The sequence below is a fragment of the Mustela putorius genome, unplaced genomic scaffold (assembly GCF_011764305.1).
Source record: "Mustela putorius furo isolate JIRA1106 unplaced genomic scaffold, ASM1176430v1.1 tig00000788_pilon_pilon_pilon, whole genome shotgun sequence".
NCBI lineage: Eukaryota > Metazoa > Chordata > Mammalia > Carnivora > Mustelidae > Mustela > Mustela putorius.
The window spans coordinates 2,902,062-2,921,433 of record NW_025421481.1 but is presented as its reverse complement, the minus strand read 5'-3'; the positions used below and the strand labels follow the sequence as shown (position 1 = coordinate 2,921,433).

At 38.3% G+C, this 19,372-nt stretch overlaps 1 pseudogene; it reads right to left on the bottom strand.

Annotated features, from left to right (window-relative positions):
• Positions 1-661: 661 nt before the first annotated feature.
• LOC123393294 lies at positions 662-19,104 on the bottom strand (annotated as a pseudogene).
• Positions 19,105-19,372: the final 268 nt, after the last annotated feature.

Below are 19,372 nucleotides of genomic sequence, written 5' to 3'. Positions count from 1 at the left end.
TACACCAGCCCCTTTCACACCCTTACTCTAGGAGCTGAGAGTACCGAGCTTCCAGTTTTCTTCAAGTTCCAAATCGTCCATTGGTACCTATGTCTCAGGATGAGTGATGGGTGCCTCATCTCTGGTCCTGCCTTTCCCCTTTAATCCCCAGCTCGTTCCACGTTGTATAAAGTCCACGCCTGCAACACATTCCTTAATCCATAATTCATAGAGTGTTCTCTATTTTTTTAACAGATGTAAAGTATTTATTTCAACAGGTGTAAAGTATTTATTGAATATTTGCTACCAAATCCCAATAAATAAAGTATTTATTGAATATTTACTACCAAATCCTAAATTGCATTCAAGTTAAAACTTAAGGCATAAACACTAATATTTACAATTCGTGTAAGGAATGCTATAGAGTGACACATCAGGGCATAAATTCTTTTGACTTATAATTCTTAAAAAATGATACTAGCAAAAGTGATGTAAAATCCTCAGTGTGAGATTATGATTAAGCTACATTTTACAAAAATAAGATGTAAGATAGCAATAATCCCATAATATCCTGGATTTGATCCCTTCAAGAGAGACTGGTCATTTAGACAGTCAAACCTGAAAATTTACAAGTAAGGCAGGTCAGTACTCAACTGAGAAGTGCATCTCTTAACATGTTCAACTAGGAGGCCACAGCTGGGAAGATCTGAAGTATTGAGTCTGTTTGACGAATGAGTCAGCTGGCAGTTACAAACATATTTATTGCCTTGCCATCTTTAAAAGAGGTTTTCAGAGTGTCCTTGAAACTTCTGGATTGCTTTATAAATTTTTTCTTTTGCTGTTCAACTGCCCTGGAGTTCTGGTACTGATATTTCTTGAAGACATTATTCACTATAGCAAGTTCTTTTATTGTGCTAATTTTATCCTTGATCATCTTCAGAAACCTTGCACTGTCAATGATCTCATGTAGTTCTTACTAAGAATCTGTTTAGGTGCTCATGCCTTTTCATTTGGTCCTGGAATGCTGGCTTTGGAAGTCCAAATATTCTTCTATGTCATCAACTGCCATTCAAAGAAGGGACTTTGATTTAATGTTTGCATTTTTTTTCCTTTAACATTTTCATAATGATGTCTTGTATGAAACCTGAATTTTCTTCCCTGATTTATTATTTTTTTTTTTTTAGATTTTATTTATTTGTCAGAGAGAGTGTGCACACAAGTAGGGGAAACAGCAGGCAGAGGAAGAACCAAGCTGCCCACTGAGCAAGGAGCCCGATGCTGGGATCATGACCTGGACCAAAAGCTGACACTTAACCAATTGAGCCACCCAGGTGTCCCTTTTTCCCTGTTCTGATACATGTAGTCCTTGTGCTAAGCCTGTGCCCAAGGAATTTTCTTTAGTTTTCTTTAGGTATCTCCTACTCTAAAGAAGGCTTCTCAAACAAAGAAATAGGAACTTGACCATGTACTATCATTATCTCAACAAATTTTGAACATGGCCTGCACAGTATAACATATATTAGGACTTGAGTATGAGCACTGATAATGAGAACACATTACATTTACAGTGTGTCAGAGTCTTTTCAATGTTTTCCCATGTATCAGTTTATCTTCACAATTGCCAATAATATGTGTGCATTGCTCCCTACTGTGTACGTAGCACAATACCAGACCTTTATCAATCTCTCTGATCTTAACAGTGTAACGAAATCAAATTTTCATATATGATGAAATAAAAAATACATTTTCTTTTTTCAAATATATTATTTGTTTGAGAAAGAGAGAGACTGACGGCACAAGAGAGTGAGCACAAGGAGGGGAGAAGGGCAGAAGCAGAGGGAGAAGCAGCTTCCCCACTGAGCAGGAAACCCTATGTGGGGCTCAATTGCAAGATGCCAGGATCATGACCTGAGCCAAAGGCAGATGTGTAATGAACTGAGTCACCCAGGCACCCGCCAAAATATACAGGTTCTTAATGGTGGACATCAAAACGTTTTTTAGGACAAAAACTCTATGATTGGGGGGAGAGATCTTGATAAGCAGCTTGGAATAGAAGTTGGAATCCTGAAGGTGTGGATGTTAGCAGGAACCCAAGGAAAATGAAAATGGTCAAGAAAATGGGAGAACAGGAACATGATGGGGTGGAGCTTACATGTAGAAAGGTGGTCCAGCAAAATCTCGGTGATGTGACCATGAGAGATAAGCACTCTAAGGGACTCTCAGAAAGCAAAGAGAGGGTCCTGACATTTTTATGCTTGAGTTCATTTTATTTGTATCCCAAGGAACAAAGAATTCCTACCTACCACATTATTTATATACAGATAGGGAAATTGAGGATAAAAGGAGGAGGAGCTTAAGCTCATAGAGCTGGACACAAGTTTGTCTGACTTGAGCTTCTACAATGGGTCTGAGGTCATAGGCGTATACTCCCCACCAGACATACTTGATTCCACATCCCCTCTTTGGGCTAAACCACTTGTGATCCCCTACAACGGGGAGAAAGAATCTGAGCCAAGGAAGAGTTAGCAAACCTGCTCCCAGTGTCAAAGAAGAGACAAGAGCAAAGATGTCCCTGCGCATTCCACAGGGGAGCTTCTTCTGAAGTAGTGTAAGGGGCTGACAACAACAACGTCTGACCTTTTCTTTCCTGTTCCAAAGCTAAAGAAGGGTGTGAGCTTCCCAAATGTCCGGGAACAAGAAGGAAGGTGTCTACGTGTCTTAGAAATATTTCTAGGAGATAAGAAATGTAAAGGTCCTGGAGATTCTTGGAAAGAAATAGGTCATGAGCCCACTGCCTTTTCCAGACAAATGAATGCCTAGAGAGGAGACACAGAGAAACCTCAGCTTATAGGAATAAATGAAGTATTATGTTCCCAAAGGGAGCTGCTTCTGGCTTTACTTATTGCTGAGAAATCCCTTGGGAGACCCAAGGGAACCCTCTTTGGCTTATGAACACAGCTCAGCAAGTATCTTGCATGTCCACCATCCCTGGCTGTATAAACTTAGATGCTTGAGGAAGTAAAATACCCATAATGAGCAACAGAAGTTATCTGTGTTGGGTGCTTACTACATACCAGGCCCTGTCCTGAGAACTATCAAGCCGTATCTCATTTAATTCTCATGATCCACCTATGAGGTAGGTTAACATTATCATACTGATTCTACAAATGAATACATACAGCATGAAAAGAGTATAAAATAACTTACAGACTGTATCACCATGCCCCTGGTGATACAGAGCATGGTGATACAGTCTGTAAGTTATTGAGCTTCTACAATGGGTCTGAGGTCATAGGCGTATACTCCACCCCAGACATACTTGATTCCACATCCCCTCTTTGGGCTATCACTGAGTTGACTTTCCCTATCACTGAGAAGAGAGGATAATGATTTCCCAGGGCTGACCTGATAGAGCGGGGCATACAGGGATAAATAAGCGATGCACAACTTCCCACTGGGAAATGTGATGGGGATGGAGGGTGAGAAACATGAGGAGCAGTTCTAGGCAATGCAGGTATATGGGGGAGCTTGGGTTTCTAATTAAGGATGGCAGCATAGCCAAGTTTTACTCTCCAGGTAGCTGGTTTGGATGTGGGACCTGCATCTTCAATTAGAGGGGCATTGAAAAGATTCATCTTTTGGCCAGTGGAATTGGCCAGACTGCCTACATGCCCACCTTGGCTCTGCCACTTAGTAGCCTTGTGACCTTGAGCAACTTGGAAGCGGGGATCATAATAGCATCCTTTTTACAATATTGTGAAGATTAGATAAACTGTATTTGTGTTAGCAAGTATCCATTCAAGCCTGGCAGCTTGACACCGACATCCTGTCACCTGTTGCAGGCTGACTGTTCTCCTCCTCCACACTCCCTACATCACAGACCTAACATTCGTCAGACTCATATATGAAAAATGATTGAAAGGTACCACCTCTGAGACTGTGTTCAATGCAATTACAATTACTCTCTCTGTTCCCTGGCTGGCTCCACCACACTTTAAGATCAGCTTTAGGAAAAAAAAGAAGATATGTCCAGAATCAAGACCAGGGTGAAGAGAGTGAGATGCTTAGAGCTCAACAGTGAAGGAGGTACTCAAGCTCAGGACCATGGAAGTACCTATGTCATGGCTTTAAAGAGAAAAGCTGAATGGCTGGGATTTCAATACTTGAATTCCCTGGTGGGTGTACAGTTTATAATGGAGTTACTCATTTTTTAGGTAAGTTGTATTCCTTGAAAGTTGTTAAAAGGAAAACAAAATAGCTTAAATACAGTAGGTGATCTTGCTAGTTAAAGGAATTAACTTGTGAACGCAACTGTAGAACCAAGAATCCATTTACAAGTAATTTATTGTTTACCAGCAACTGTATTTTCCTTTGTCATGTTCAGTTACACTCTCCTTTTAAAAATCGCCATGTGTTATGCATGTGATATTTGTTTTCCTGATAGCAGAAGAGGTAAATTCATGTAAGGATTTCCTTGTATTTTCTTACATGCAAGACATGCAGCCTTGAGGGAAGTAAAGTACCAAACGGTCTCAAAGAAGTGCCGTGAATTTTTCTACATTGTTGCAAATGAACTAGGTTCAAAATTTTAAAAATCATTAAAAGATTCAACACAGTTTTGTGAACTCTACAAGAATGAATCTTGTTAGAATTCTGGCTAATTGATAATCCTCAAGGAACCATCTTTTATCTTTTTAAATCTCTTTTTTTCTGTTTTATTAGTGTTTTTCTCAAAATACTGTGCTCTTTTTCTCCTTGAGTTTATTCTGTGGTTTTTTGTTTGTTTGTTTGTTTGTTTTAGCTTCTTGAGTGGAACCCTTAACTCATTAATTATTTATCTTTCTTTCGGGCATATACATTTAAGACTACAGCTTTAGTTGTATGCCTTAAGTTTTGCAGTAAGTATTTTTGTTCTCAAGTTCTAAATATGTTAAACTTTCATTATATTCTATCTTTATTTCATAGTATATTATGGGTGTTTTTAAAATTTCCAAACGTGGATTTGGAAAGAGGGATAATCTTGCTGTCCAATTATTTTTGTTTTGTGGTTGAAGAATATGGCCTGTGAAATATTAACCCTGATATTGATTTTTCATTTGTGAACTTCTATAGTTTTGTATTTTATAAATTTCCATATATCTTTAAAAAACATATCCTACAATTGTTTAGTGAAGGATTCTCTCTGTATATTCTTTAGATCATCATAATAAGCATGGGACTGATATGCTAAAATTGTCTTTGTAAATCACAGATTTGCCAGTTTCTTTCAGTTTTTGCTCTATACAGTTTTAAGGATTATTTTCTTAGGGAAAATTATTTTCTTAGGGATTATTTTCATGATTTATATATTCCTGGTAAATTGTTTTCTATGCAATGATTTTTTTTTTTTACTAATAATTCTTTTTATCTTAAGGTCTATTTAATCTACATTAATATTGTTATTCCAGTTATATTTTTATTTATAAATGCATGGTGTATCTTTTTCTATCCCTTTATATTAAAATTTTCTGCATAACTAGGTCACAGGTACACCTCTTATTAAAAAATAATTGAATGGTATTTAAAAAAATAATTGAATGTGTTACTGTATTTGTGGTTTTTGCTTTTAAAGCCCAATCTAAAGATTTGGGAAATGGTAGTGACAGTAGCAGTGTAGTTTTTGATCTTGTTTTAATCCCCCCTCCACACATCAAAGCAGTCACAGCAATTAAATGGCAAAACCAAAGATCCATGTACAAAATTACAATAGAATTAGGCAACAATGTACCCATAATACAAGCAATTGGAGACAAACCACCAACAACCACAAGACACATATGGTATTAGCATCTCTGCAGGACAAAGTACAGGGAAGCAAATAGGGTTGTGTCTAATGTTAACCAGAACCCCCAAAAAACTGATAGTTATTTACTAGGAAGCACAGTGGGCCAATTTGAAACCACCAGATGAAACCAAGAATGAATTTTTCTCTCTCTGAAACCAAGTGATTGAAAGGGTTGGAGCAGCTTAACCCTTATGAACTCTCAATCCTGAAATGGGCTTTCTTTCAATAAAGAAACCATGCTGTGGAGAAACCACTAGAAGTAGAATAAAATTGAGCAATTTAAGGGAAATTAAGATTAAAAAAGAAAGAATTCAGATCCAAGTGGAAGGAAGACAGTCAGAAAATCTTAGGGAGCAAGAAGCTATATTTTTTAATGTTACATAAAAATAACAGAAGAGGGAGCTTTGTGATATTAGAAAAGCTTTCCTGAATCCTGCCTCAGCCTGAAAGGTCAGGAAAATTAGTTTCATGTAAAAATGAGCAAAAAAGAAGTATCAAGGTAAAATCCCATATAAAGTCATAAGAAATGAGGCAATAAGGAACATAACATTTCTAGAGATGATGAAAGCCAGAAAAGTATGTCCACAAACAAATCAACATGGAATATACTGTTTCAAAATAAGATAAAAGACATTAAGAAAATTATATAGGATATGAAAAAATTAACATGAATCAGAATTTTTCAAGCTGAGACCTAAACTAAAAGAACTCAGGAAAGAATTAAAAATAAAAGAAAATACAGTTTAAGAAATTAAGAATAAAATAGAAGGAATACTGGTGGAAAAAACACACAGCAAATGAATGAATTAAAGGAAATGGAAAATGAAAAGTTTTTTTTTTTTTTAATCAGAAGAAATAAAGATACTAAAAAGGGTTCGTGAGAAAGTGACAAATACAAAGATGGACAAAGAAGATCTAACATACAGATACTAGGAGTCCCTGAAGAATAAAACCAGAGCAAAAGAATATAAAAAGTAGAAACATTTTTAATTTTTATAAAAAACTCTCCTCTGAAATTATTTTTAAAAAGTTTGAAACCCCATATTGAAACATCATAGTGACTACCTGACATTGACTTAAAATGACCAATAGCAAAGAAAAATCCTAGCAAAACCAATAAACTTTAAAGAAGTAGGGAAAAAAATCATTTGAGCATCTAGTGAAAAAGACCATGTGACTTATAAAGGAAATCTATTGCATTTACACCAGACTTTTAACAGTAATATTTTATTCCAAAAGAAAATCAATAGCATCACTAAGATAGATATTTAAGGGACAGAAATATGAGCAACTGTTTTCATACTCATTGAAAATGACTTTATTTTTTTTTTTATTTATTTATTTGACAGAGAGAGAGATCACAAGTAGGCAGAGAGGCAGGCAGAGAAGAGGGGGAAGCAGGCTCCCTGCTGAGCAGAGAGCCTGATGTGGGGCTTGATCCCAGGACCCTGAGATCATGACCTGAGCCGAAGGCAGCGGCTTAACCCACTGAGCCACCCAGGCGCCCTGAAAATGACTTTAAAGAATACCAGACACAGAGAAGCTGTTACCAACATGTGAGAACTAATGGAATACTCTTCCAAAAGGCCCTTCCTGGGGAATTTAGTACAGAGTAAGTTTCAAACAACCTAAATGAGTGGGGACCTAAGACTAAATAAGAGCTTGAGGGAAAGAATTTGGTACGGATGCTCTGACAATGTAGATATCATAGTGCAGATCAAAATGTGATCAGAATGGCAAGAAATATGTCACATACCAAAAACCTGGAGCAAATGGATGTTTTATGATAAAGCATTCAATTTGAAGTCATCAACAAGTTGGAGACACCCCATCACCACTTCTATTTAACATCATACCAGGGCTCAAACCTGTACAAAAGTTTAAAGGCAAAAAAATATACAAAATAAATAGCATTAAAAAATGTTATCATTCAGACATGATGGTCCAAGAGACAAGAAACACTATTAGAACTTATAAGGATTTTTAAAGTTCTGGATATAAGATCAATATACAAAAAATGTTTGTTTCCATATATCAACAAAAATAATCAGGGAGCTTTGTGACAATAGAAAAGCTTTTCTGAATCCTGCCTCATTCTGAAAGGTCAGATAGGTACCTTTGATAATAGCATCAAAACCTATATGATACCTCTAGAGATCATAAGTCAATATGTGCAAAATTTTATTGGAAAAAAATTATAAAGCTTCATTTAAAGACACAGAAAGTTCTTAAAATAAAAGGAAAGACACTACATTCATGGGTGGAAAGATTTAGCATTATAAACATATCAAGCTTCCTCAAATTAATCTGTTAATTTAACATAATTTTAACTCAAACCCTTCAAATTGATCCTAAAATTTGCATGAGAGATCAAACAGCCAGACAATTTCAAAAGACAAGATGGTTGTATTGAAGTGTCAAATCACTATCTTGTACACCTGAAAGTAATATTCTACTGAAGGTTAACCATACTGGAATCTAAATAAAAACAAGAAAAAGAGACAAGATGGTGTCCTCACCCTACCAGACATCAAGATTAATTAGAAAGTTGTAATGATTAAAGTAAACCTATCAGCCAGCTGAATAGGTTAAAGGATCCAGAAACTGAAAGACATAAATGAAAATTGTAACCCTGACTCCTAATTGTTTTAGTTGATTCTGTTTTAGAGTCTGTAATCCAGTATTTTGTCAGGTCTCAGATTTCACTATTAACATAAAGATCCTGAACTGGAATCAGACAATAACAAAATGGGTTCTCCCTCCATTTGTTTTCTTATCTTGTTAGATATAAAATAACTTTATATTTTGAGATGTTCAGTTTTCATACACGGTTTGGGGTTTTTTTTAGACTATCCACAAAGGTAGAGTAGAAGACTTTGGCATAGAAGGTCAGCAAATTTAATTGCAATGTAGCCTTTTATCAAAGATTCATTGTGAATGACTTCACCCTTTTCCCATTTGATGATAAAATGCAATAGTATTCACAAACATGTTTTAAAATTTTCAGGTATTCTTCTGTCTCACAGCCAAAAGTAGTAACAGTAGTAGCTGTTGGAGTCTTTATCATGATTCAAACACTGTACTGCACACTTCATATGAACTATAGGAGTTAATCCTGAACGCAACCTTGTGAGGGAAGTGCAATTATCATCCTCAATTTAGGGTTGGCACATTGAGGTTAGGAGGAATCAGGTAACTTTCCCAAAGTCAAAGTCAACTGCATATTAAGTAATGGAATGGGACTTATACCTGTGTCTGTTGAACAGCAGCACCTGGTTTCTTATTTACTACTTTGCAGTCTCTCCATAAAATATTGCCATTGCTCTGTTCAAAATTGAACTGGTACTTTTTCACCTTAACATCAGAGGAAAGGAAAACATATAATCTGAATAAATTAAAACCAACCAGTTATCTCTCCCAAAAAATCTTTGTAGAACTATATCAACTTTGTTTTTTAATAAAAATTTGAAGTCTGCTGCCAATAAATGCACAGGTGACCAGCAGGCACTTCCAAAACAAACAAACAAAAATAAAAAATAAAACAAAACAAACAAATTTTAAAAGTGTGAGAAACTTGGAGAGTGTGCTGTGTCCTGAAACATGAGTAAACCCCTAATGCCCCATTTATGGAGTAGGTCTTGCATTGACACATGAAGAAGCTCTTTTAATTAACTGGATAGGAATTTAATATCTTCACATATGCAAGGCAAGTCGACTCGCCCAGGCAACCAGATACACCAAGCTTTGTGTATTAGTTCTGCTCTTTTGGCTTCTGAGTGAACCTTCTAAGTCATGGGCATTAAGGTTGTCTGAAGTAAATGATTATCTATTCAACTGTTCCCTGGGAAAATTAGGATATGCTAACCAGTGGCAAAGAGTACAAGGTGACCCAGCAAATTAAAAATTAATAATAATAATAATAATAATAATAATAAACCACAAGAGCCCAAACAAATATAGCAAGGAGATTAATTTACTGAATATCATGTGGTCCTCACTAAATGTGGGCAAAGAGATCTTCAGAGCTTTGCCAAAGTATGACAATCACAATTAGGATGCCATGCAAACGTGTGTCTGTTTTTGCATGGCTTTTTCAGAAATCATTTCCAAGAAGCTGAGGTGAGTTTCTCCACCTTGATATAGTGGTGGATTTGAAGGCATATCTTAAGTCTCAGCAATAGGGCCAAATTCAGCTAGTTTTCATGTCCATGTTAGTAGTCTGCTGAATTCTCACCTTAACAAACTTGAGGATAGTTTTCCTAAATATAGTATATTATTTCTTCTGATATTTTCCTTCAGAAAATTTAGGAGTGTCACACTTAGGATAAACATAATACTTGCTACGAAATTTCTTAATTATATCATTTACCTCCTTAGCATTTCATTACCACTTTATTTGATGTATCTTACCAGGGTCCATGAACTCTGTCTCTGATTATGAGACCATATTACTCTAAGAGTAATTGTCATAATTCCTATTTATTTGTAAATTATTTCCCCATCAAAATTTATATAAGATTCCTTTATTAGGATTTTTCAAAATGTATTTATCAGAGAGAGAGAGAGAGCACACAGCAAGGGGAGGGCAGGCAGAGGAAGAAGTGGGCTACTTGTCATGCAGGACTCAAGCCCAGGACCCTGGGATCATGACCCGAGCCAAAGGCAGATGTTTAACCAACTGAGCTACCCGGGCATCCTCATATATGATTCTTCATGCAAAAATTCTGCAAAGCTTTTCTGTTTATATGTATATAAAGTAAATTAGTCTTTGAATGGAAATAAATTTAAGTACTTTTTAAGAAGGTATAACTCTGTACTAAATTCTGTAATTTTCAGTTTTCCCCTTATTTAACAACTATTTATTGGTTCCTTACTGTGTCAAGTTTTGAAAAGGTTAAATTGGCTACAGTCTAATTTCAGTTCAGTAAAATGAAATTGGGTGTGTGAGGTAGTACATTCTAGTCTGAAAAAAGTAGACCGGGGTGCCTGGGTGGCTCAGTGGGTTAAGCCTCTGCCTTTGGCTCAGGTTGTGGTCTCAGGATCTTGGGATCAAGCCCAGCATCGGGCTCTCTGCTTATCTTCCTCCTCTCTCTCTGCCTGCTGCTCTGCCTACTTGTGATCTATCTCTCTCTATCTCTGTCAAATAAATAAATAAAATCTTTTTTTTAAAGTCTAAAAAAAGGAAAGTAGACCAAACTTATAAGTGTGATTATAACCATACTGATGGGTTTGGTCTGTTTTGTTTTGTTTATTTATTTTAAAGATTTTTATTTACTTATTTGACAGACAAAGATCACAAGTAGGCAGAGAGGCAGGCAGAGAGAGAGGAGGAAGCAGGCTCCCTGCTGAGCAGAGAGCCCAATGAGGGGCTCGATCCCAGGACCCTGGGATCATGACCTGAGCCGAAGGCAGAGGCTTTAAACCCACTGAGCCACCCAGGTGCCCCTGGTCTGTTTTTTAGTAATAGAATTACCCATGGTTTTACTTTTCTCCTTATATTTTTTCTGCCTATCCAATTTTATAAAACAAACACATATGCATGTATAAAAGGGGAGCAAAAAGGAATATTATCTTAAGAATACCTTCTATTCAAGGTACACTAAGCAGGTGGCCAAGCTGAACAGCCACCCACAAGAAAAAAATTTATTTAAGTAAACTTAAACTTTTTTAATGGTCTCTTCACTGCTGGCCTGCCATGATGTCATCTTTTCTATCTGGACAGAACCGGGGGACAGGGAGACACATGCAGAGCCATAAATGTTCCAAGAAGATATTGGCCTTTGACAGCCTGGTCATGTGTTCCCCGCGAGGCTCTGTGTTCCTCCTGCTCCACACACTAAGCCTTCTCACCCGGGCTTGCATCTGAGACCATCAGGCTAACACTGACGTGCCCTTGCATACTTATTGATGACCCCAGGACCTCCCATGTCGTCTGACTCTCACCCTTATACATCTCTGTACATCCCCTAATCTGATTCTATCTCCTTCGTGACTCCAGACCCTTCCCCTGCAGCCTGGGAAAGACTGGTCAGCTGCCAAATGCCCCATCCTGGCAACTTCTTCTCTGAACATCCTCCTCATTTTTGCTCTTTAACTGCAACCTGACTGTCCCCTGGAGCCATTCCTTATTAGGAATAGGAATTAGGAATAGGGGCTATTTTTCATCCTCTACACCAGGCTTGGGGGATGGGTTCCCTGTCCTCTATGTTTCTCACGCTGGCTTGTGAAACACGGTCTGCCCCACCCCCTACAACTTCCCCCCCAAAACTGAGTTCTGGTGGAGTTCATGCCATCAGCACGTACCTTGGCTTGGAATATATTTACTTAATGCTCTGCATTGTTAGCTTCAAACCTGAGAGAGTGACGATACTTCTAGAACCCATTCCTGGAGTAAATGTGCACTTGAAGCTTCGCCTGGTTTTAGGTCATAGAGGCGGGGGGCAGTGGTGCAGCAATAGAATGAATTTTGTCACTGCACCTGATCTAAAATGAAATAAATCATTGTCACAGATACTGCTGAGATGGTTAGAAGAGGAAGGGGTTTAATTCAGAGTGGACTACCCCATTGACTGCCGTGCCCCAGAGGAATAAGAAAGGAAATGAACTACCACAATCTAATCAGCACAAGCCCCAATGAGACAAAGAGAGGACCCTATGGACCCTGGCACCCGCCATCCCCAGCACAGTCCTAGCACACAGTAGACCCTCGACACATTCTTATTAGCTCATTGAATAATGGGTGTCAGTGCCACTCTACATAATTTGAACTAGTTTAGCCTATAAATTCCTGAAGTCTGACATATCCCATGCAACAATCCACAACTTTGCAGGTTATTCTATCTTTTTCTTCAAGTAGTTTACTTAAAGACTGGAATTTGTAGGGCCTGTCCCAAAGAAGAATAGGAAACAGATGGACTAATAAGTGATTATTTATTTATACCTCCAAAATTAAAGTCTAGAGCTAGAGCCATAGCACACTCTCATCATATGCTGCTTTCAGTTGATGAAATGATTATTTTCATCTCTGATGGTTTCTCCTCCTCTCTTTTATTGACCTGGCTACCTAGGCAAATGGGTCTAAGCAACATCACTGCTCATTCTTTGCAAAACTTGCTTTCCTTCAGCAAATATTATCCAGGACTTCCATGGGGTCAGGGGCTATGCCAGGTATCAGGGATGCCACAACAAACAAGACTGATTATGTCCCTGACCTGTTTGCATTTTACCAAAGTGGCAGACAAGTACTTCCCATATTTTGAAACTAAAATGGTAAATACTGTTTTAATAGTAATTTAAAATTAACAAAGAGACTGGGGTTTTACATCCAGTATCTTTTTGATGCTCAAAAAAGCCCCATGGGGTCATACAGGGGACTGGTTTTACTGATGTCATTTTACAGATGACAAAGTCAAGGCATTGAACATAATGACAGTACGGTACGTAGAAACAGATACACTTTGGGTAGAAGACATGGACAATGGGAAAGGCAGAAGACAAGAGTTAGCATCTATGAGAAAATACAGTCCATACACACTGCCCACTAACACCCTTTGAAATTTCTTGGACAAGTTTGTGTGTTGGTGTGTTGGTTTGACTTTCACAGAACACATGCCACTGCCACAACTCTGTCTACCTCCATGCCTGAACATCTTGTCTTGGAAGATCTGTTGACCAAGGCTACTTTTGATCACCTTAAACAGATATCCTCTCACTGACATTTAGTGGGAAGACTCCTCTTGGGGTGTCACCTGTCAGCTTTATAAGCGGAGGACATGATGTTTGTCCAGACATATTAGCCAACATCATCTGTGGTGAATTTGCACTTAGAGGACAGGCACTGTGTCTTCCTTCGATTACCTCCCACAAAAAGCTCCCTAAGGTACCAGACAAGTGTATTATTGAAGAGATCTTTTTTAACATCAAATCACCATAATTCAATACAAAAGTATATTTTTATTTAGAAATGATACCAGAGTTCTGAAAAACAGATATCCAAAATAGAAAGAAGCGATTTCATAAAACAAAATCCACAGGATGGGATGTATTTATGTCTGCATCCTTTATGTTACAAGGCAGATGGCCTAGCCCTGGCCAATCCAGGTGACTGCTATTACCGAGGAGAACGTGCACGTTCTCTGTGTTACCAGAGAAGTCCGGGATGGGAGATTTCTATTAGATTAGCTCATCTGAGCAGCCCCTTTTGCAAAGTTCTTTTTCTCTATTATTAAAGTAGCTGTGTTTGTGTTCCTCTATGGTCTTTAAATTCTAAAGAAATTTTTTAAATAATAAAAAGCAAATCAAGGGAATGTCAGCTTGGTCAAGATAAGCATGCACAAAAGTGGGGGCTATGTCTTCCATTTCTTTATAGATTTAGGGTGTAAAAAACATTAGTCAGATGGAACCCAGGTTAGTCTCAAATGTTTCTTGCTTCATTTGACTGTTCAAACTTTTTAATTTCATTATTTTCTGTTCTACATCTTTAAAAAAAAAAAGTAGAGTATTTTTAGATTAAAGAAATAACATATTTTGTGAGCAGGTGGGGAGCTAGAAAATTCCAGTCACCAGGTGTCACACTATCAAACAGCACACCAGGTGTAAAAAGTGGAAAAATAACCTTCTAGGGTATCTGGGGAAAATTCCAAGAAAGGCCAGACAGTAATTATCCTAACCCCTGGCAGCCATTTTGCTTTGCAACTTAACTACAAAGAAAATATGACTATTAAAAAGGTATATGCTAATTAGGAATGCCTTCTAATCCACATCCAAGGAGAAGCATACAAAGAGCAGAGTAGAAGGAGCACAGGGTGCCTGTTCTCAGTGTTACCAGCTTTTTCTCACGCTATTCCCAGTGGCAGTGTCCATCCATCATTCGCTCACCTGTGGAAATCCTGGATATCCTTCCTGTCTCAGATAGGATGCCGTCATTCTGGAAACTTCCTCTGGTTCCAGTCAATTCAGCAACACTGTTCCGGGTAGTGAGGAGCCAGCAGCAATGAAAATAGACATTGGCCTCATATTGCTGAGCATCTGATGGAAAGAGAGACACCATCCAGTCCACAAGCATTCATTGAGCAACCTACAGTGGGCCTGGCACCATTCCAATAACACATATTAACGTGGTAGATATCAGAGCCTAGGACTGAGAGGGAAAAAAAGGAGCTTCAGTGTGTGTGTGTGTGTGTGTGTGTTTGTCTCTCTGTGTGTGAGAGAGTTTATGAAAGTTATAAGCAAATAAGCCTTGTGACCATTATTCATAAATTGGAGTAACACCATTAAAAATAATAAATAACCTTTTAGTCATAATTTTCAGTTTACAAAGCACTTTCACATCAGGATCGGATTTGATGCTCAAGCAAGCCCCTTTGGATGGGAAGGACAGCTAGCCTCAATGGCTTCGTTTTATAGATGACAAAGCAAGGAGTAAGTCAGTGACGTATACTTATAAACACATGAACAGCAAATTCAGCAAGGAGCTGCCACCAGATAGAGGGAGGAAGGGCCAGTTCTGGGGTGGGAAAAGGAACCAAGGTGACTTCAAGTTTGTGAGCAACATTCTATTTCTTTTATTTAAATAAGATTTAAGTGGAAAGGGCAAAAAGTGAACATTGGTTAATTCCCTGTGATGAGTAAGCATTTCCTCCATATGACACAGTCCTTCTACATTTTGAAAAACAACTTTTCTTTCCAAAATATCAAAGAAATAAAAAGCTGTGACCAAAAAGGAATTAATAGTATTTTAAAAATGCTTATACTTGCCTCCGTGTTTTCACCATATATTGAAAACGTTAAATGTCCTCCAGAAGTGGAGGTCCTAGCCTGCAATTAGTACCAGCAATTAACATCTAAGAAGCTGTCCTTTCTTTTTTTTTTTTTTCTTTTCCATTACCTTTCCTTTGCTTTTGTCCTCTTTTCTTTTCCCCTACCTTCAGCAATTACATGAATCTGATTTTATATAACCATTAGAATAAGTTGTTTACAGGTCTTTGTTCATTCACCTAGGGGAACTTCCTGAGGGCAAAAGCCCATCTCAGGCAACCTCCTATATGCAGGGCCTGGCACCGTGCCTCTTTAATAGGGATGTAATAAATGTTTGTTGCAAAATATACACACCACAAATGGGAACTTAATTCTAAATGGTATTAACAAAGCCTGTTTCATTTTTTTTTTTTCCTCTTAGTGGCCTGCTCTTTGATTAGGATTCAGGAATAAAAAAGGGGAAGAGTGATTAAAACACACACACCACCACCATCACCACCACCACCACCACCACCACTCAGGATCAAGGTCACCATGTCTGTTAAGTGTGGCTGTCTGAATTACAAGTCCTCCTAAACTTGTAAGCAAGATTTGGTTGCATTATACTTGGAGAAAAATGAAGACTTAGTATTGATTTTTCTCCCCCGATCCAAAGAGAGTGCAGGTGTTTAAGCATTTATGAAATTGATTGACTCCCCTCCAGCAACCAATTGATAATAAGTTTAAGCTTCGGAGTGAGGTTGTAAAAGGTTTGATTATATTAACAATACTAATAGTCATGGGTTCATAAATCTTAAGAGAAAGGATGCATATGTCACATAAAATGCATGAAAAAGTTGTTCTTTTATCATGGATAACTCACTATTGTGTGGAGACCTAGTTGATCAGCTATTCCATTATTTGAATAAGTATCTGATGTCTTGTTTTCTTTCAAGAAGGCAGGTGCAGGATGAAGCAGGAAGCCTGCCAAGAAAGATGATAAATTACCATTTGGTGCCTGCGACCAGAGCCCTATGATTGCAGCCTGCCAGGAATTAAGAGGGAAAGTAACCAGAAACTAGGAGGGAAATGACTTCTGACTACAACTTCAGAGGTGTTTACTTTTTGTCTTCATTATCTTTGTGGTATTTCAAGGATCACTGTTAGTTTTGTAACCTGCAAAATGAAGTACTGTTCTAAAACAATTATGCACTACCTCAAAATATGATGTTATACACCTGCCAAAGTCAAATAAAAAATCAGAGTTGAGTAAGAACTGGTCAGTGAAAGCAAATAAATGTCCAGAGTAGACAGATGACAAGGTAAAGCAAAGGTGAAGTGTGGCTGGAGCTTCATTTGAGAGGAAACACCTGGGCTGAGCTCTGGGGAAGCACTCTGGCCTAGCTGCCCAAGCCAACCACATTGAATAAGGCCATACTCATCTTGTGTTTCATTCTCCAAAACTCAGAAGAAAAGAATAGCAATGGTAGCAATCGTAGTCATGGTTTTATGAATCAGTCTGTTATTTAACATCTGTCTGCCCACAGGTTATCCTATGCCAAGTTTATACATCAGCTTTTATTATTCATGCAATGACTATTGGAATCACCACTGGCCATGGATGTTCTTAATTTATTAAATTCAACAAGGATTGATGGAGCACCCAAAAAGTGTCTGGCACTCATCTGGGTGTTGGAGAAAGACAGAAGACCCAGACTCTCCCCTGAAGACTTAGTCTGGTGGGGGAGAGAAAAATTCAATGCAGAATGCTTAGCATGGTGGTAATAGTACAAGGAGTGCTCTGGGAGAGCATGGAAGTTGTACCTTGGGAGCCAGGTGGGCTCAGGAAGGGCTCCTGAGAGTGGTGACGTTCAGATGTCTCCTGGCCAAAGGTGGAGGAAGGGAGGTCCTCTAAGTACAAAGGAAAGAATGGGCCAGATATATAAATATTAATAGCATAACCCTTTTTTGGCATCTCAGCTTTATGTCTGGATCTCAGGATGAAAGTGTGGATGGTCAGATATGAATGAAAGGTTCTCAGGATTTAACAGCAAAGGATTCTGGATTTCAGTGTGAGGATTTGGGGAACTGATGCTGAAATTAATGAGAAGTCCCTAAAGGATTTGAGTAGAGGAACCATGTGATCCATAAATATTTGGCAGCAAATATTTATCATACAACATGGCAAGGCACTCTGATAGAAACATGATTTAGGATACTATGAAGATACAGAAAAGCAGCTCTTACTCGGGGATGAAGAGAAGGAAAGTGAAAAAGTCACACTTACGATGGGTTTCAGAATATCCGTAGAGTACACCAGACACAAGGAATGGAAAACATTTCTACTAGATTGGGCAGGGCTGGGTGGAGGGAGGGGAGAGACCCTGAGAGAGACAGAGGGAAGGAAGGAAGGAAGAAGGGAAGGAAGGAGAAAAGAAAAAAATTCTACAGAACTGTGAAAAACTAAAGAAACCTCAGATTGGATTTTGATTATTAATTTCCTGTTTTCAATTTTACATTTAGGTCTGAAAAATGAAAAAAAATCGCAATCATGTCAGATTAATACATAAAAGGAGTGAAAAACTGAAACCTCTTGCTATTCTTTAATTACAGCAATAGCTAAGTGAGGTAATTTTGACAGTTTCCTAGAGCAGGGTAGGAACGAATGATGAAATAAAGGACAAAAGCAAGAACCCGGAAATGTGAATTGTGTTCTTTTCTCTGATAGGGACAAAGCAGTAATTCTGGAACTGTTTTTTTTTTTTTTTTTTTTTTTTCCTCAGCTCTAAAATAGCCAAAGGGCACCTTACTGTGTGTCACAAAGAGCTGTGCAGTTTTTGCAAGCCACTGTGGCCTCCTCTGTAGATGGGGACAGGGGCTTGAAGGTGTCCTGTTTACACTCTAAGTTGGAAATCACTTGTTACCAGATTGAGTACAAGAGCTTAACCACAACAACTAGACAAGCCACTTCGAAATAGTTGTCCTTGGGAAGACACAATGTTCAGATCCAATTTTCAGAGAGAGGTGAGATTAAATCCACTCTGCATGTCTGTCTGTGACTGTGTCAAACAGGTGGCTCTAGAAAGTGGCTTTGAGTCAGAGGGAGAGGAGGAAGGTGCATCGCAGAGGAGCAAAACTCCATTTGCTATGATCCTGAGTCTGCCTCCATGCCACTCATGTGACTCAGCAAGACACTCTTTTTGAGCCTTAGTTTACTCATCTGTAAAATGGAGACAATGAGGCCTTTAATTTTTATGGGAAGATAAACAAGACAGTGTACAGAGAATGCTCAGAACTATTGACTAGCACTTCAAGACTGTGGGGTAAATGCGAACTCGGGGTGGGTGACAGGAAGCCTGGATTGTTAAAACTGGAGTGAGTAAGAACAGGGACACCAGCCATTGGAGGAGTCAATCATTATGTTGAGAGCCTTTGATCGTTATTTCAAAAACAAACACAAACCCTAATGTGGCCACATGGCTATGACTTACGGCTCCCTCACAGCAGAAGTTTGGTTCCATCACCAGCTCTGTAAGGCTAGGCACATCCCTGAACTCTCCCGGCATATTTTCTCATCTATGAAATGAAAAGTACGGATTCTCTGATTTCATGAGTGTACATCTGTCAAGTTTATTAATACACAGAACGCAGTGATGAAAGACCCAAGAGGTGAGATTAGAGAGGTGGTGTAAATGAGCATGACTAAATGAAGCATGACGTTAGATGGCGTCATGGAAGAACCTCGGGTGGGCAGAGGAACACACTGTCCTAAGCCATCATGATGACCGTGACTATGTTATTTCTAGTTCTTCAGCTTTGACTCAATAGTGTTGA